Source organism: Mustela nigripes, chromosome 2, assembly GCF_022355385.1.
Source record: "Mustela nigripes isolate SB6536 chromosome 2, MUSNIG.SB6536, whole genome shotgun sequence".
NCBI lineage: Eukaryota > Metazoa > Chordata > Mammalia > Carnivora > Mustelidae > Mustela > Mustela nigripes.
Genome location: NC_081558.1, coordinates 37,078,891 through 37,099,598, shown reverse-complemented (window position 1 = coordinate 37,099,598; position 20,708 = coordinate 37,078,891). Strand labels below are relative to the sequence as shown.

The 20,708-nt window shown below is 39.8% G+C and overlaps 1 pseudogene; it reads left to right on the top strand.

The window, feature by feature from the left end:
• The first annotated feature begins 2,647 nt into the window (after nt 1-2,647).
• LOC132010426 (small ribosomal subunit protein uS8-like) lies at nt 2,648-3,083 on the top strand (annotated as a pseudogene).
• The last annotated feature ends 17,625 nt before the right edge of the window (nt 3,084-20,708 follow it).

Genomic DNA, 20,708 nt, shown 5'->3' with positions numbered 1-20,708 from the left:
TAAAATACTCGATTCCTTTTTCTTTAAACTTTTAATGATTGGTCTCAAAGCAATGTCTCAGTTGGCACCCAAATTTTGCACATAATAATATCTGAAAATCTTCTGTTGTACAAGGCACAGTGAGGTCATTGATAACATCTTCAAAGATAGCTCACATTTTCTTTTTGTTACTTACACCTTTGCCTGTTTTGTGTTTTGCAATATATTCTTCCCTTCCTGAAACGGAATTCTCAGAGGTCTCAACTTCATTTTTTCCAACATTTTTAGACATACTTGGTGTGGTTGTGGGTTCGGAAGGCAAGCCTTTTCATCTCCCTTTTATAAGCCGATGATCCATCTCTCAATAAAGAAAATAAACGTTTTTCATTTTAGAATAAAATAAAAATTCTGATAATTTTGATAAAAATTTGAGTCTGAAAAAATTATAATATTACTCCAAAACAAGACAGGTATAATCTAGGGATTTCTAGGTTTCCCAGGAGCCTTTCAGAAAACTCCCTTTTAGTTGTGTCTGTGTGTATACAAGGAAAATTCAGGGATTTCAAAATGTGCTGGATGTCAGTGAGGTTATGATAATGAGAGCATGGTAGGAGTATTGAAAACAATCTGAGTTCATCCCTGAAAAGATATATACTTATGCCTTTCAACCTACTACCTTTGAAGAGTGCCAACAGCATAAAAATATCCAGCCTATATTCTGTCGCCTGTTAGAGGGATGACGTCATCACTCATCCTGTAGTTTGGAGAACTATTTGTGAGGGAATGACTGTAAAAGACAAATGTGTTTTAAAATTACTAGAAAAGTAGTTTTGACTCCGTAGACTATACTTTGAGGATTACTCAAGACAGAAAAAGACACAGGCCAAAAAATGTGCTTATCCAAATTGGTTCCACAGGTAGAATTAGCATGTCAGTCCCCTGTCAGTCCAGAGTACCTTCTTTGTCTCTGTTTCTATCTGAGTCTCTCTCGTCAACCTTCTTGTCCTACCTTTCCACTTAATTATAAGTCCCACCAATATAGAAATCTTCGTATTCATCTGTGTGTATCCCAGCAATTAGTAACTAGAGCAAATTGATAGTAACTGATTTGTTATGTTGGATTCAAGATTGGGTGATAGAGATTGCTTTTGTACACTCACATGAAAATCAAGCCTTGGTTAAAATAACCATATATTTAGAGATAACTGAAGAGCTCCCCTGGTTCAATCTTTGGCCACAACATACAGTCTTTCTATCTTTGTTTTTAGTAAAAATGGTTTTGATTACCAATGAGGGACTCTAGCTGAAACTAACTTAAACCACAAGTTAGTTTGCCGACAGTCCAGTGATGGGTCTGGCTTCAGGAACAGGTGGATCCAGGAAATCAAACAATGTTGCCAGACACCACCACTGGTCAGGTTTCATTTCTCTTCTTGTGGCATTTTGGCTTCATTTCTAGAAAGATTCCTTCTACAAGTAAGGGAAGAAAACTTGCAGCAGCCTAAATCTTTATTCATACCATTTATAATTCAAAAGAGAGAGACATACTTTCTCTCAGTTTCCATTTGTCAATCCACATGGAAGGACTTTTATTAGGGCTTTCCGAGTCTCACATGCCTAGCTCTTGATGAATTACTGTGGTTCAGAGGATGTTGTTCTCTGATTGGCCCAGACTTGAATATATGCTCATGTCTGAAGGCAGAAATTAAATAGACCACCCTGCTGACGACCTTTCTAACTTTTCATGGAGTGAAAGTTGATGTTAAAGAAAAAAACTGTTGAATTCAATTCACAATATATTTTTTTTTTACAAATCTACATTATTATAGAATGCAAAAGAAAGGAAGAACATGAAACAACCTGAAATGTTACCATACACAGAGATTGCAAGAGAAAAATCTGTACTTTTCCAGTTTTTCTATGAATTGGAAATGAAAAAAGATGACTTCTTTTAAATTTAATATATAGTCAACCATTTCTTCCCATTCTAAAGTATTCTTCCAGAACGTAAGTGCAGTGATCCGTTCAGGAGCAGTCTTGGGAGATGTTCTAATGCTTACAAACCCCCCTCTTCCATAAAAGTGATTTAGGTCTCCTTACAGGTGAAGGGACTAGTTTCTCTGCAGTGTACCTTAGTGTTTACAGGACAGAACTTGAGCATTTCATAAAAAGCCTTTACTTCCCTATTCGCAAAAATACATTCACGTTCAAATACTGAATTTGGGGAAAGAATACAGTCACATCAGCACCCACGTGGACTTGGAGAGGTTTGAAAGACAGCCCGGTTGGAGGCCTTTCTCAGTGGCGCCATGTGGCTGTGGGGCCAGAACTGCACGTGTCCGTGAATGCGGGGAGCGGTGAACATGGTGCCAATCTGACTTAACGATCTCTGATTCTTGTTACTTGTTAAATAATGGAACAGCTACCATCTGTAGCAGACGTCCTTGAAGTGACGCAGAGCCAATGGTGCCTAGGAGAAACACTGCATGAAAATTTCTTTCTTTCCATGCACAAATATAGCCGAATGCTAAGAACATCAGTGAAAGTGTTCCTAGTTCAGCCAGGGAAATGGGTGCGTTGCATGTGTTGCATTGTTAGGCAGGATTCACTTAGGGGTATGCTGGTAAATGTTTATCAATGAATTTAACTGCTTTCCGCCATCTTTCCCTGCCGCCACACTGTCCTGAGCATAAATGCCCCGGCAGATACTCTCAAGAGCATGAACAATGCAGAAAAGAGACGCAAACACCAGGTCTTATGAGGCCACGCTCACAAGTCACCATCCGGTTTCTCACTGTGATGACACACAGTTACCTTAACAGATTTGAAACCACAGAGAAGCACAGAGCCAGGAAAACTGTTGTGAACCTCACGGACAGGTAAAACAAGTGGGGAGTGATCAGCCCCAGACTGGATGTACAACTGGAAGGTCTGGAAAATGGCAGAACAATCCGCTTCCATCCCTCCAGTTTGGTTTCATTGTCCTGACAACCTCTGCTGCCATCATGGACCACGAAGAAGCAAGACGAAAACACACAGGAGGGAAAACCCTGGGATTCTATGTGCAAATAAAATGCCTCAGTGGGCGCTGGGGCTTCAGTTAGTCACTTCGAACTTCACTGCAGAGTAGCAAGTGCACCTGCAGCCATGTCCAGCCTTTGTGTTAATTGGGAGATGTTGCTTCCCTGAAGTGAACAAGGGAGACTTGACTTGGGATGACGCGCACCATCACGCTCATGGCTCACCAGCAGATGCTTGAATCAGGGCTGGGGTCCAGGGTTGGGGTCCATTGTTGGGGTTGACGCTTTCCCTTCTTTTTTTTTTTTTTTTTTAAAGATTTATTTATTTATTTGACAGAATTAGAGAGAGATCACCCTTCTTTTTTTTTTTTTTTAAGATTTTATTTATTTATTTATTTGTAAGAGAGAGAGAGAGAGCGAGTACAGGCAGACAGAGTGGAAGGCAGAGTCAGAGGGAGAAGCAGGCTCCCTGCGGAGCAAGGAGCCCGATGTGGGACTCGATCCCAGGACGCTGGGATCATGACCTGAGCCGAAGGCAGCTGCTTAACCAACTGAGCCACCCAGGCGTCCCGAGATCACCCTTCTGAAGTCTTAACCTACGTTAAGTCTGGAAGGAGAGGTGCCTTTCATGGTGTTAGCTTGACAATACACATTTCATGCACTGTTGTGAACTGCCCTAAAAAAAACACAAAAAACGACCTGACTATAGTTAGCTGCATAGTGCCGTTAGGAGGCAGGCAGGAAGCAGACGACTAGAGCCCATGGCTCGCTCAGATTCATCTCAAAGTAAATTGAAGGGGGGTGGGCTTGTCAGTAACATTGTAGCAATATGTGTTTGCAAGAGGTCACTGAGTAAAAACTCCTATAAAAACTAGTTTTACTGTCACCCTGTCACACCTGTATTCCTAGAATTGAGAAGAATTAGTTTGCTGGGCTACCTCACCTGGGGAATGCTTGTAAAGAGTTCAACCACCAAAGAGGGTAGCATGGTTTCTGTGAAGGACACCAGGGCTTGACTCCCCCTTTCTAAGCAGTGCTGGAGAGTAATGTAATAATAGCCACACATGTTATTTAACTTTCTAGAAACTACATAAAAGAAGAGAGACCGTAAAAAACAAACAACCAAACAAACAAAAAACACAAAAGAACAAAAAACAAAAAAAACAAGATACAAAAAAAAGCACAATGAAATATAAAACAGCCATTATTTGTGTCTACCAGTGTCTCTGGCATAAATACTCCCACAACGGTTAGTTTTAAACTGCCAACCTGACATCTCTGAATGGAGTTAAGGAGAGAATTACGCTGTTGGCTTTCACGGACAGGCCTGAGCTGGTGGCTGTGTGACGCTGTTGGGTCCTTTCCTCAACCACATATTTCATGAGCCACACTGTGGTGCCAGATGTGCCGGTAGGCTCTGGGAGTCCCACAGTGAGCAAAACACAGATGTTCCTACTCTCTTTGATTTGTAATCTAGTGAGGAAGAGAGATGTCAGTCGAATATTCACAGGAATAAAAGATAACAAGAGGTTGTTACCTTGTCTGGGGATTGGGGAAGATGTCCCCGAGGGTTAATTGTCTGTGCTCCAGTGTGGGATACCGGATTCCAGCCAGAGGGAAGAGTAGCTTCTCATATCTGGGATTCACCCCTTCTCTCTTGGTAACCGATTCCTTGAATTAAATCCCCTGAATCTGAACTACTTAGTGTGGGTTTTCTTTTCCTGACTGGACTCTAAATGATGGACTGAGGAAATATGTCTGAAATGAATTCTGTGGATGTTTTACATGGGCTTTCTCCCCATGCAGACAAAACCCTGAGACAGGGATATGAAGGAAATCAGGAGAGCCGAGAAACAAGAAAATGGACAGAAGGAAGAGATCCAAGGGTGTGTTATCAAGTGAACTATCACGGTAAGCCTCTGGAGTTGAATTCTCCCTGGGACTCTGAAAGACTGTGTTGAAAAGTTCCCTCAGACTTACTGAAGGGGAGAGACTCTTTGGTATGTATCTAACAACTCCCAATAGCCATTTGTTGAATGCTGTTTCTGAGGGGTATAATTCCTAGCATTTTGGGCCCTGCAAGGAAAATGCAAAATATACACTCTTGTGGCAAACGAAGAGCACAGGCAGGGAGACTCAGGGATGGCATTTGGAAGTGTGGACAACTGGTCCGGAAATGGTCCTTGCCAAAGGGATATGTGAAGGGCACTGACAATGTCTGTGACAGGTAAATAAAAATTAAGTTGGTGTGTGTATAGAACCATGCATGGTAAGTGAACAGCTTTGTAGAAAATGTATTCAAGTGTGTTGAGAGTTGGCTCAAGCACTACAAGTATGCGTAAGCAACACATAATTATATACAGGGCTTCAGCAGCTACATATGTGTGGACACCACTGTAATAATTGGTGCCCTAAAGCAACATAAGTTAATATTGCTACTTGAGGGTAGTTCTTGAAATGTCCCATCTTTGAACTTTGAAAGCGTGCAGTTGGTAAATAGATGTTGAATTAATATCATCCATCAACCTCCTCACTGACATTTCCTTCTTTCCCACTAAAGCCCTTTATTTTGTCACCAGAGGACCTTCACTTTCTCTGCCTATACATTTTCACAAACTCTTCTACTTTTCTAGGATGCTTCTGCCTTCTCATTCTTCCCTCCCCCACATACACACACAGAGTCTCCGGCGAACCCCACTCATTCTTCTATACCACAGTCCAGCACCAGCTCCCCTGTGAAGCAGTCTCTGACCCTCAGGATCAGATAAGCTTAGGATTGCTACTGTACATTCTCCATGGCACTGAGGTGGTCAAGAACAAGAACTTGAGGGGCACCTGCGTGGCTCAGTGGGTTAAGCCTCTGCCTTCAACTCAGGTCATGATCTCAGGGTCCTGGGATCGAGTCCCATATTGGGCTCTCTGCTCAGCAGGGAGCCTGCTTCCCTTTCCCCCTCTGCCTGCTTCTCTGCCTACTTGTGATCTCTCTCTCTGTCAAATAAATACATGAAATCTTAAAAAAAAAAAAAAAAAAAAAAGAAGAACAAGAACAAGAACTTGAAAAACAAAGTGCTCTCCCTTTTCATTGAGGCAAAATTGATAGGTCACAAAATTAACCATCTTAAAATGTACAATTTACTGGAACATTCCCAGTGTTATGCAACCATGGCCTCTATCTAGTTCCGAAACATTTTCAACACCCTAGAGGCAAACCCTGTACCCATTAAGCAATCGCCCATTCCCTTCTCCCTCCTCCAGCTCTTAGAAACCACTAACTGCTTTCCAGGTTTCTCCATGTTGTAGCATATTAGTACTTCATTTTTATGACTGAAAAATATTTCCTTGTATAGGTATACTATATTTTGTATATGTGTGTATCAGTTGATAGACATTTGGGTTATGTCTACCTTTTGGCTATTGTGACGAGGGCTGCTATGAACACTCGTGTACAAGTATTTGTTTGAAAACCTATTTTCAGTCCTTTTCGGTATCCACCTAGAAAGGCAATTTCTGTGTCACACGGTAATTCTTTTTTTTTTTTTTTTAAGCCCCACTGTACAGCCCATTGTTGGGCTTGAACTCACAACCCTGAGATCAAGACCTGAGCTGAGATCAAGAATCGGATGCTTAACCGACTGAGCCGCCCAGGTGCCCCTAGGTCTTGACCTTTTTTAAGAAGTGACCTACAATGGGCTGGACTATAAATAAAACTGCCGGCAAGAAGGAAACATTAGGGGTTACTACCATAAAATCCAATAATGAAAACCTGAAAAAAAAATGCAGGTAAAAGACCTTATGCTGGGATGCCTGGGTGGCTCAGTTGGTTAAGCATCTGCCTCCGGCTCAGGTCATGATCTCAGGGCCCTGAGATGGAGCCTGCTGCGCCCCCTGTTTGTGCACGCTCTCTCTCACTCTCTCTCTCTCTCTCTCTCTCTCTGACAAATAAATAAATAAATATATTAAAAAAACAAAACAAAACTTGTTTTTAAAAAAACCCTTATGCTCCTCTTTGTGCTTGTTGATAAAGAGGTATTAAGAGACATCATATCAACTTCGATCTCTCTGATTTTTATAGCTCAGGCTGATATTCAGGTACTTGGGATATGTCAGAACCCTATTCTGTCACACATTGAATCAGTCAACATGCTCAAAAGAGGGCCGTTTACTGAAGCGTGCCTTTTAAGTGTTCACATCTTTGCACCAAAATGGATGCCACCAGGTACGAAAACAACTCAGCGAGGAGTTTTTTATGTGAGAGCAATACCGATGGGAAAATACCACTCCCTTTGATTCCGGCACCCAGGTCTTCCTTGGAGCCACAGCTTATTTATGGAAGTTGAAGGCTAGCATTTTCATCTTTAATATTTGATTGTCAGACTCTCAGCCTGGCATACAAAAATATCTGAGCTCACATTCCCCACTCTGCCCCCCAACGGGCTATTTGTTCTTCAGTGTAAGAACAAATTTGCCTTAGGAGATGTTCTCTTTGGCCGACTTAGCACTATTAGACTGCAGAACGCCTCAAAGCATAAAAGCATAAATGGTGTTTATTGAGATTGACAGTCTTTGGGGAGCGGGCTTTCATGCTGGTTTGACGGAGTCGAGTATCTCCACCATGACAGTTATCCCAACACAATTATTTGGTCAGAGAGAGGCTTCATGCTGTTCACCAGTGTGGTGAAGACCATGAAAGAACTTCTCAGAATGGAGAAAGATACTGACATTTCAACCGGTACTCTAAGCTGGACTTTGACTGTTGTGGCCATTTGTCTGTTTTCTTCCAGCAACCCTCTCTCCTTTTTACCACCCAAAGTATCCAGTTTTCCTTTAGAGAACCAAGACTCCATACTTGCTGCCATGAGGTTTAGGTATGACGGAGCTCATCCTTTTGGGGATGGGCTCCCAGAGCATTCCAATAAGTGTATTGCTTTCCTTCGACTATAGTGATTGAATTGAGAAGGGCCAGGTAAATAAAGCATGGTGATTCTACCCCAGGTACCTGGAGAAGTTGTCTCCTTCTTCCCTGGAAGCCACCAGAGGACTTTCTTTTGGCTGGAGAGAGTAAAGTATGAGGATGTATGGCCTGGAACTTCAGCAACTATTGTTGAATGAGGAGGTGAGCCATTTTGGCCATAAGGCCAACACACAGAGGAGGGCCAACACACAGAAGTACATCCCTCATGACTCCACAGACTCCAGATTTCACAGTAGCTGGAGCCAAAACTACTCCTGTTTTAAGATAAGTGAATCATTCAATGGGTCCATTTTTCTTCAGCTAAGTTGGGTTGAGTCTCCTGTTGTTTCCAATCCAAGATGACTAGCTAATGTACTATTTCTAATTTACCATATTTTTCTCACCATAAACTTATGCAGTAAGTATTATTGTACTTGTTTTAGTGCTGAAGACACCAACTCTCATAGAAAGAATCTCAGTGACGGTGTAGCTGGGAGATAAACTTAAGTTGTTTAAAACACATATTGTCAACATCTGTGCCAGCATTTCCTAAAATATGGCCTAGGCACCCCTGCGCAGTTTCCCCAAGAATCTTGCTAGGTATTTGAAAACTCAGAACCGTTTTCATTATATTACTGAGATATTGTTTATCTTTTCTACTCTCATTCTCTCGTGAGAGTACAGTGGAATTTTCCAGAGGCATCTTGACTTGTGATGACATCATTTTTCTGATGGCTGATGGAATAAGTGCTTCTGTGTTCTAGTGTTTTCTGGAATGTTCTAAGGCAAGCTCTTGCGGGTTCTCACTATCAGAGTGAAAAGGGGTCTTGAGACTAAAAAGTTTGAGAACCCGTGCTCTAAGCTATACCATATGGTTCAAAGTGCTCAGCATTCTTAGAGATACTTTTTATCTAACACAGATAATTTTTACAAATATTTTACACAAATCACATGTCATCTCCTTACTGTCTCATGAAAAGTGGAACGAGTCTTCCATTAGATATTAGTGAGAATTTATCATTTTCTTTGGTGTAGAATTATTTTTTCTATGACATTCCAGAATTTTTGAGTTTTGGAGAATAGAGGGCCCTTTCTGAATTTCTTCTCAAATTCTAATTTTAAACTACTGTCATGGGGGAGATGAACTGTGAGAGACTGTGGACTCTGAAAAACAATCTTGAGGGTTTTGGGTGATCGGGGTGGGAGGTTGGGTGAGCCTGATGGTGGATGTTATGGAAGGCATGTACTGCATGGAGCACTGGGTGTGGGGCATAAACAATGAATTCTGGAACACTGAAAAGAAATTTAAAAAATAAATAAAAATTAAAAACTACTGTCATGGTTGTAATAAAAATTTCAGTGATTCAAAATGGGAGTACATCCAAGTATGTACATTAAGCCTGGGGATAGGCATTTTTTGGCAGAGACTTCTGAAACAATAATAAAATCAATGAAAATTCTGTACTTTTATTAGGACCATCCTCTGACAATCCTAAACAACATCAGTGATCCCCGACCTGGATATAAAATCATTTCCTTCGGTTCTCCTGTTAGATAACTTAAAATAACGGTAATAATACTATTTGTACAGCATTTCTGTCTCAACATTTAGATAGAACATTCTTTGTTCATCACAGACCCACCCTCCTCCAGGGGCCTCAAGACACTCTTGATAGGCTGACTCACTATAGCCCAAAATTCAGTGGGAACAGCAGATCACAAGATATTCAGGACTGAAATCAATGTCAAGTGTACAGAAGCAAGTTGTAGAGAATGCTTTAGTATTTCCCTTTACCCACTGGTTGGCTCAGTTGGTTAAGCATCTGACTCTTGAATTCAGCTCAGGTCGTGATCTTGGAATCATGAGATGGAGTCCCACATCGTGGGGTTCTGTGCTCAGTGGGGAGTCAGCTTGAGATTCTCTCTCACCCTCATCCTCTGCCCCTCCCCCCACTCATATTTTCTAAACCAATCAATCAGTTAATTAATCTTTTAAAAAAAAATCACTTCCTCAGAGGCCCTCTCTGACCAACAGATATCTTTGTTACTCTGTTTCTTCATCTCCTCTACTTTTACTTCATAGCACTTACCACCATTTGTACTTGTGCTTGCTTTTTATCTCCCTGTTGGACTGTAAATTCCTGAGGTTGGTCACCATATCCATTTTATTCTTCAGCCTCGCAGATCCCCAGTGTCACCTCTGGAACATGGTAGCTGCTTAATACTTATTTTGTGAGTGAACAGATAAATGAGTGAATAAATGCTCCACTCTTTAAGGAGTACAAAACTCGATCCAAAACCTTATGATGAAGAGACCCATTATAATTCTCAAAAACAATCTCCAAAGAGAAAATCAAGGAAACTAGTGATTTGGACTAATTCTGTCAAAAGACAATTGAATGACAAGACGTCAGTCTTACGTTGGCTCCTTTGGCAAGGCCAACATAGGAGTTCAGGCTGTTGATTCTGTTTATGAGGAGTTCAAAACCAGGAAAGCCTTCTACCCAGTGAGAGAAGTTAAAGTGTTGGTTATGTCTTGAGGAGGGGCATGAGGAGCTTTCTGTGGGGCTGGAAATGTTCCTTATTTTCATCTGGACAGTGTTTATACACATGTAGACATATTTAAATATCCATCGAGCCATACAATTAGAATTTAGACATACCCCTGCATGTATATCCTACCTCAATTTAAAAAAACCAAAAACCTTTAGCTAACTTGAGAAGATCAGACCAAAAATGGAAGCTGGACTGAATTGATGCCATAGCTTTCTTCTTCTTCTTTTTTTTAATAAAGATTTTATTTATTTATTTGATAGAGATCACAAGTAGACAGAGAGGCATGCAGAGAGAAAGAGAGGTGGAAGCAGGCTCCCCGTTGAGCAGAGAGCCTGATGTGGGGCTCAATCCCAGGACCCTGAGACCATGACCTGAGCTGAAGGCACTGAACCACCCAGGTGTCCCTATAACTTTCAATAGTACCAGGATGCACTTCAGTTTATCAAACTTCAACGAAAAACCATGTCATCAACTACATCTCTGAAAGGAGATATGCATGTCATATGCATGACATAATTTAGATACATACACTTTGGGAAAAACATATGCACACACATTCATACACACATTATGGGTATATGTGCCATATATGTATGTGCCTGTTATGTGAATATATACACCTGTGTATATACACATATGTTTATAGGTATACATGGATCCACACACACACACACACACACATATACATAACATGCCTACATACATTTTTAGGAACATACAGAGTCAAACCAAGATATAGTGGACAAAAAGAACTCTGCTATGAAATAATGCAGTGTTCACTCTTGAAATCATTTTCTTTGTCAAAGGGCAGGAATTGATGTCATAACTTTGAGCTTGTATTGTTTCCAAAAGAAAGAAACAATACAATTCACTGGCATACTCAATTGCTTCCAAACGAGGCTCCCCTCTGACTGACAAGTGGCTCACAAATTTATCTTTTTACATGGAAATTATGTTGCACTTAATTTTTCTCAGGGCCAAAGCTATAAATAGAAAACAGGTCATTGTATCATGACAATAAATTATTATTATTTATGCACATTGAAGATGAGAGAGTGACTTGCCTTCATAAATTACCTTTTCTCCATGATTCATTGAATTCTTCCCGACCCATGAATAATGAGTTCCCCAATTTCCTACAAAGAATTGGAGAAATGAAGACAAATTGAGGGTGGGAGGAGACTGGAGAAAAATAATTGAATTAAGAATTTACATTTTTACATAGCAAGTGTATGGAGAATGTTCGCTGGCAGTCTGTAGCAAGTCCATGCTGCATAATTTGAAAAACAGCAGCCTGATGCCTCTTTATTCCCCTTGACAAGTGTAAATGCTGTGATTCTGACAATGGCACTGAATACTTTTTTGAGCCTGCTTGTTCCATTAAGAAAGCCTCCTCTACAAAGCTCATATGTTAGTAGCATGTGTAATCTGATCTGCTTTCGTACAATCCCAGGAAAAGCCTGTTTTGCCTGTCACAGGCTCTGTTTGCTCCCGACTTCCAAATAAGCATTTAAAAATGGTGTTTTCATTAAAATCCTGGACTCTGTCAGTACAACGTTCTCCAATACAAAAAGTCGGTGAATGAGAATAGTCCCTGAGTTTATTATATAACGTCATGGGGAGAAGCAGGAATATTGACCATTTTTCTTAAACTACATACAGATAAATTCTTTAAAATGTGAGGTGCTAGAGTCATCCTTTGTCTCCTCTAGAGAATGAGAAAGAGGGAAGATAAGCATTGAGAGAAGAGAAATGAGTAACACTATTATAAAATAATCTCACCATTTTATTATGTCAATAAATTCTCACAGTGTCGTGATCACTTCTATGTAGAAGGACCGCAATGTGATAAAAACAAAACAAAACAAAAATGAGGTTTCTTTCACTTTTAAAAAGGTACTACTGGACCCATTAGAGACAGAATTTTAATTTTTCCCCACAAAAGGAAAACAATAAATGCAGCGAAACTGAGACCCTTGTTTAATTTTTTTAAGAGGTTTTTTTTCTTGTTCTGCTTTCATCTTTGCATTTCAGATTCTACTAACATGACATTCGTCATTGTTTGGGTAAGTGCTCAGTTAAAGTTTTCCCCCTGTGGCTTCAGATTTAGAAAAGCATCTGATCAGCAGCCTTGGTTATGCACTCACACAGCTTGTCATTAAAATAATATGAAGAGGTGGCACAAGGTGAAAAAGCTGAAAAATAGCCCAAATTAGCATAGACGGTCATCTAAGCCACTATCTCATATAAATTCGCCCTTACCTAATAATGCCTTATATAGTCTGTGAAAGACCTTTATCTGTCAGAATTCTCCAAAATACCAGACCAGCCTTTTTTTTGTGAACTAAGCTATGTACCACCCCCACGCCCCCCTACAGGTGTTCTTTTGCAAATAGACATCTTGGTGGTATTCCTTCCATTCATTCTAGCTCCCTCTCTACCCCAGCAAGGTCTCTCTGGTTCACATTGACTAAGAGACCAAAGTTCCCCGAGATCGAATGGACAGGAAGCTGAGATGAATGATAGGAGAAGACATAGGAAATGCTTACCTGGTACTAGCTGAGAATTGTAGTTTTTCATTTATTTCATGAAACACTTGGGAGTGGTAATAGGCTAAGGTCACATCAGGATGCCAGCGAGGCACTTGCTGCAGACATTGAGAATGGGATTCGAAGCTGTACCCATGAATCTCTTTTCCCAGGTTATCTCTTTGTCCTTTTATCAAGGCTGTTTGCATAAAATAAGAGCCTCTATTAAGACAACTACTCCTACGTTGGAGTGTCCGGCTGGCTCAGTTGGTAGAGCAAATGACTCTTTTTTTTTTTTAAAGATTTTATTTTTTATTATTTATTTGACAGAGAGAAATCACAAGCAGACGGAGAGGCAGGCAGAGAGAGAGAGAGGGAAGCAGGCTCCCTGCTGAGCAGAGAGCCCGATATGGGACTCGATCCCAGGACCCTGAGATCATGACTAAAGCCGAAGGTAGCGGCTTAACCCACTGAGCCACCCAGGCACCCCAGAGCAAATGACTCTTGATCTCACAGTTGTGAGTTCAAGCCCCAAGATGGGTGTAGAGATTACTTACAAATACAATCTTGGGAAAAAAAAAATACACTCATGTTTATAGCATATCCAACCCGGAGGACAAGTATGGATTTAGTGGCCATCCTTACATCCTACTGATGAGCAAACAACAGATCAGATGGACTCTGTCATTCTTCTAAACAAAAACCAAACAAACCCTAGAAATGTATGAAAAATATAGCAGGAAAGTGAAAGGAACCATTAATTTGAAGATTCAGAAGAACTAGCCTCTGAGAATGACTTACTACAAAAACAGGTGAAAAAATGAGAAAACCAGTGTCCTTAGTATTGCCACAAGAAGGCTGCCACAAAGAAATCATCTTGAAATGAAAATAAAATGGAATACAATGAAAAATGAGATTAATGTGCTAAGGAGGGATAATGAGAAAATCAAAATTGCAACGGCAGAATGAAAAACTTCAGTGAGGATCAAAATGGAGACAGATGGTCACTCCTGAAAATTAAATCACTCTGGTGGAAGATGAATTTAAGACACTCTTCCATTTTCAATAGCAAAGGACAAAGACAATAAGATAATTCAGTGGATCTCAAATGGATACTATACTTAATCACTAACAGGTATTTCTGAGGAAAGAGCCAGACTCTTGAACAGAAGCAATCCTGAATAGAGACACCTGGGTGGCTCATTTAGTTGAGTACCTGACTCTTGATTTAGGCTCAGATCACTATCTCAGGATCCTATGATTGAACCTGGCATTGGGCTCAGCCCTGGATGTGGCACCTGCTTAACATTTTCACTTTTCCTCTTCCTCTGCCCCTCCCCCTACTCTCTCCCTCTCTTAAAAAAAAAGTTGGGGTGCCTGGGTAGCTCAGTTGGTTAAGTGTCTGCCTTTGGCACTGGTCATGATCCCCAAGGTCCTGGGGTTGAGTCCTAAATGGGGCTCCCTGCTCATCAGGGAGACGGCTTGTCTGTCTACCCCTCCCCTTGCTCATGCTTGCACTCTTTCTCTCACAAATAATAAAGTTTTAAGTAATTTAGGAAAAAAAATTAAAAATAAGTAATGCTGAATAAATTTAATGGAGTACACCTTCTATAGCTGAAACAAAATAATCAATACCAAACCTCATGTAATCAGCTCTGAAAGGGGTTTCCTCTGTCTAAGTTAATCAGTGAAAAATTTAGACTGTCCTGGAAGACTTTTGAGTTGCAAAAGAGTTGAGTTGAGATGTGTATATAAATATACACATCTTGGGAGGGCCTAGAAAGGTAGAGGGGCAAGGTGAGGCTTGTGGTGGGGAGAGGCCAAGTACAGGTTAAAAAAAATTGAATTGAACATCAGACATCTCTTTAACAGGAAATGGGAATGTCCATAGTGTTTTATGGGCAAAATATTTTAATACAAAATTGGCCTTAAAGAAGTAACATGTATCGTTATTAATCGTTTCTTCAAATTGTCTTTGGGACCCAAGAAATATGTACATGAAATGCTGTTTTACAGAAGTGCTCAACCCTCACCTGAAGACAGGGGATGAGGAAAAGGGTGAAGCAGAGAAGGCCTTAGACTTTTTGAAGATATCAACCAACAAAAGACAAAACCATAAGCTGCAGAATAAAGTATGTGTGTTTATTTGAGGTATTAGGGGTTGCAATCCAGGAAGCATAGATTCTACTGAAATCGAAAGCGTGCTCTGGAGAGACAAAAAGGTGGTTAGAGCTTTTAAAGAGGAAAGAGGGAATGTACATAAATTATTTTGCATGAAATGTGACTGGTACTAGACTAGCTAACCCATGGGTGGTTGGTTGCTAGGGCGAGTAGTAGGTGGAAGGTTCATTTATGTCCATTCCCACAGGCACCAGATGCCTTGGCTCTTAGCTGAGCTCAGAAAGAATTCTGAAAATTTGGGAAGGAAGACATGCATGAGCCCAACCTCCTTAATGCCCTCCTGGCTCCATCTGAAATAGCCCTCGTAGCAATGCTTCCTTCATTTTATTCTGTGTTGTCAAAGAGAAGAACCTTTCTTTTCCTAACAGTTCTGTGATGACTAATTGAAGGTGTCAACTTGAATAGGATAAGGGATGCCCAGAGAGCTGGTAAAACATTATTTCTGGGTGTGTCTTTAAGGGAGGTTCAGGAAGAAATGAGCGTTTGAATAATTGAACCCAGTAACAATGACTCTCCCAAACGTGAGTGGGTATCATCCAACCTGTTGAGGGCCCAAATAGAACAAAAAAGTGGAGAAATGGTGAATTCCCTCCACCAGAGCTAAGACATCCATCTTCTCCTGGACTCCTGGTTCCCACCCTTTGGGACTTGGTCTCATTAGCTTGCAAAGGAACTTCTCAGCCTCCACAATTGCATGCAGTTATTCCTGTAATACATCTCATATAGACCCATGTATCCTATGTGCTCTGCGTCTCTAAAGAACTCTGAATCATACAAGTTCAATGGCCTGTGTGATACAGAAGCAGGAGGAGAAGAGTTCTCTCTTGTGTTAGGCAAATGCCAAAGCACTTTGGGTACCTTTCCACCTGCTACCTTTGTCCTTTCAGCAAAGACCTGAAACTTTCTATTTTCATACTCTCTAATTTTTGAAAAAAGATTTTGGATAATTTATAGCTTTTTCCTTAACTATTTCACAGAAGGTAACTGTGAAGGCTTCTAACCTTAGAATTTTCTACATATGAAGATTTTTAGTCACTAATTTGATTTCTTTATATAGGTCTGTTCACATTTTCTGTTTCTTCTCAAGTCGGTTATGATCACTTGTAACTTTCAAAAAATTCACCGATTTCTCCTGGTAAAAGTTTTATACAGAGTTTTATGTAATATTCTCAGATAGCCTTTTAATCTTTGCAGAGTTGGTATTATGGTCCTTCTTTCATTTCTTGATCATTTTGGTCTTTTCTCTTCATCTCTTTGTTAGTGACTAATGGTTTATCAATGTTGTTGATCTTTCTAAAATGCAAACTTTTGGTTTCGTTGAATCTCTCTATTGTTTTTCTGTTTTCCGTCTCATTGATTTCTGCTCAGCCTTTTATTTTTTTCTGTTTCTTAAGATGGAAGCTTCTTGACTGACACCTTTTTAAAATCTGCTCTTTTACCAGTATTTGTTGCTATAAATTTCTAAGTTTTGCCTTATCTGTACCCACAAGTTTTGATACTTTATACTTTCATTTTCATTCAGTGAATAAGATTTTCTACATGAGTTATTTAAAGCTATATTGTTTAATTTCTAAATATTTGGAGACGACTCAATTTTTTTTCTGTGGTTGAGTTCTAATGTAATCATTTTGTAGTCAGAGAATATACTTTGAATGATTTAAAACATTTAAAATTTATTGAAACTGTCTCAGTGTTTAGCTTATGGTCTATGTTAGAGAATGTTCCATGTGCACTTGAAAAGAATGTGTAGTCTATTTTCATTGGGTGAAGTATTCTATAAATGTCAGTTAGGTCAAGGGCTTAAAAGTGTTTAGATCTTCATTATTCTAGATTTTCTCTCTTATTCTATTAATAATGTACAATGGTATACTGAAATCGCCAACAATAATTTTCAAATTTTTGGTTTCTCCTTTCAATTCTGTCAGTTTTTGCTCCATGTATTTTGGGTCTCTTTTGTCAGGTACCTATAATATCTTCATGATATATTGACCATTTTATGATTTTTATGATTATTAAATCTCTTTTTATCTCTAGCAATATTTCTTGTCTTAAAGTCTATTTTGTCTGATATTAATCTTATCATGCCAGCTCTCTTATGGTTACTATTTGCATTCAGTGTTACAATTATTGCTTTATTCAATCCTATATTATTTAAGAAATTAAGAGTAGAAGAGAGAAAAATACATCCATATAGTCTTTTATTTTTACTATTTCTTAGGCTCTTTTTTCCTATTCAAGGATCTGAGTAACTGCCTGAAGATATTTCCATGTAGCCTGGAGCACTGCCTTTAGTAGATCTTGTAAGGCAAGCCTTTAGCAGTGAATTTTCTCTGCCTTTGTTTACCTGAACATGTTTCTGTTTTGCCTTCATTGTTCAAGAATAATTTTGATAGATATGAAATTCTTAGTTGATAATCGTTTCCTTTTAGCAGTTTGAGGCCTTCTGGCCTCCATTGTTCCTGATAAGTAGTCAGTCCTTAGTTGGTTTAATAATGTGTAATGAGTCCTTTTAATCTTGTTGCTTTCAAGACCTTTTCTTTGTCTTTCAATAATTTGCCTCTTATGTGTCTGGATGAGAAATCCTAGGTTTATCTAATTAGAGTTCACTGAAACTCTTGGATCTGTAGATGAAATAGTTTTCATCAAATGTGAGAAGTTCTAGGCCATTATTTCTTCAAATGTCTTTTCTGCTCCTTTTTCCTTCTCCTCTCTCTCTCTGGGATGCCATTTTACATGCGTTAATACACTTGATGTTGTCCCACAGAGCTCGGAGGCTTTCACTTCCTTCAGTCTTTTTACTCTGTATTCCAGAGTGAATCAGTCCTCTTGATTTATAAGCAAGTTCACTTATTCTTTCTTCTGCCATCTCAGTTCTGCTAGAACGTCCATCTGGTGAGTTTTTCATTAGGGTTATTGTGTTTTTCAACTTTAAAATTCCCATTTGTTTCCTTTTCCTTTCCTTTCTTTTTTTTCCAAGTAGACTATACACCCAATGTGGGGCTCAAACTCAGGTACCTGATATCAAGAGTCACATGATCTACTGATTGAGCCAGCCAGACACCCCTCCATTTGTTTCTTTTTTAATAGATTCTGTTCCTTTGTTGATATTCCCTATTGTTGAGTCGTGGTCGTCAAGTTTTCCTCTGTTCTTTAAACATGGCATCTTTCCATTATTTGAACACACTTGTAATAGTTTCTTTGAGATCTTTCTATTAATCCAACACCTAAACCCAAGAAGAGACAGTTTCTACTGACTTCTTTTCATCTTGAATATGGATTAATCTCTCTTGTTTTTCCAGCTCTCATAATTTTTTTGTTAAAAACTGGATATTCTAGATAATTTATTATAGCAACATTGGATTGTAAGTTCCCCTTTTTTTTGATGGTTTTTACTTGTTTCTATTTGTTTGTTGTTGTTTTAAGTCATTTGCCTGTACTAAATCTATAGAATTAGTCACCCCACATGGTGCAACCTCTGCTGGGTTTTTCTCTGTTTACTTTCATTTTTTATAGTATGTCTTCGTTGCCTAGGGATCAACCAGTGGTTGATCAGTGATTGTCCATGAGTTTCTTCAGCTCAGAAGGCTTCTACCCTCTGCTGGTGGATCTATGCTTGGTTTGAGGAATGCATTCAAAATTTAGGCAGTTTTCAATTCTTTGTAGCATTTACTTTCCATGAACTCTCTCAATTCTCCATTGTGTATGAGCGTAGGCTCCCAGACAGCCAGGGATCTGTGGAATGGTTATTAAGCCTTCCAATGGCTAATTCATATGCCTGTTAAAGTTCTTGATAGTCCATCCGTCTGTCATTTCCCGCCCCCTACCCTCCCCCTCCATTGCAACTGAAATTCTGGGCTCAGAGAGCTCTAGCCCTTTCCATTTCACCCCAGTGGCAAACTTTCTACTCTCTGCTCTAAATCAAATTAGCCTCCTCTTCCTGCAACAAGGCTGCTAGTTTTCATGGTCAGTCCCATCTGATAGAACTGGCATTCTGGCCAATTTGGGGTGGGGTGTGGGAGTAGCCACAGGCAAGAAAGCCACAGACTCCTACTGTTCATACCCGAAGATCAGCAGTTTTTCATGAATATGTGCTTTTCAATGTGTTGTTTCCTTTTGGTCCATTTCCAGAACCCTGAAATGACTGTTTTTGACAATTTTGTCTAGTTTTATGGTTTCTTTTGTTGTTTTTGTTGAGAGAGGATTTATTGACCTCCTTGCCGTCTCAGAGCCAGAATCTACACCCCCCTCCATGTCCATATGTTTTCTGTCTTTTTCTTTTAGGCTACTCTAACCATAGCTTGCTAGAGCAGGTTCTATGACACAGACACTTCTTTCTAGGGCAGATGCTTTTGTTGTTTCCTGGGAAGATTCTGACTTGAAAACATTTTATTATCTCTTGCTGATTCCCAAGAGGTTATCGTGTAAGATCTGCATCTTCTCCAACCCGTTCCATTTGCCCTTTCCTGCTTGCCCTGCACAAGCAAATACCTACAAACCCTGAAACAGGATAGAGTGATGGAACATGGTTGAGAGCTTTCTTAAGCAAGATTATATAAAGGATTGTTTTTTAAAATCACACAGCACTCAGCAAAAAGCCATAGTACATCCTCTTTCACTAGTCATTTCTATTTTCATCAAAGTTCCACTCTGAGAGACTGCAGAGGGACATTCTGCCCTCACCTTATCTCTAAATAATGCTGAATACTCTTCTCAAGGTTCTCTCTATGCATCCCCCAATATCCACCAGATACAATTTCTTCCTTCCCTTAGTTATACAGACTAACTTCTCTTTTCCTTGTGAAAACTTGACTCAATTTCTAAACCTAGATTTCAAAGGCTTGCAGTTGGTTTCATTCAAGCATCTGCCATGTACTGTTGGATCTCTCTCTGTAGAGATTTTGTACCACAAGATCAGGAGATGAAAATATCTTCAAATGTTAAGCTCTTTCTATAATCACTTTCTTCCACCAACTTCTTACTTTGTTCAGAAGCTCAAGGTTATTTGACCTGGACACTTTCATCTACCTGTCAGCTTGTGACTAACAACTATCCCTTATGCTTCCCTTGGGTCCCAAAGAGAGAAAAGTGGGTCTCTACAGCAATATTCATAGCCCCCACTAAAGTACAGGTTAGTGTTATTTTGGTTTCATTTAACTTAATGTACCTCTGGATACTTCAGACAAAGATTGATTTGGCCAAGAAAGTTTTAAAAAAGAAAAAGCAAGACCTAGTAAGGAGGTAGAACATGTGGTTCTTTCCTCTGGGATGGTGCCATAAAATGATAGCACCAGAAATAAGAAGTCTCTGCTCAAGTTTCAGAACTTCAGAAGAAACAATCTGATTGGCTAGCTTGTTTCAGAGGGCCCTCCATAGACCAATCACAGTGGAGTGAGATGAAGTTGGGGTCTGTTGTAGGAAGAAAGGGGAGCAAAGGTGCTGATTAGATAAAAGCTATAGGAAAGGACTGGACCTAGAGAGTCTTGTGCTAAGTGA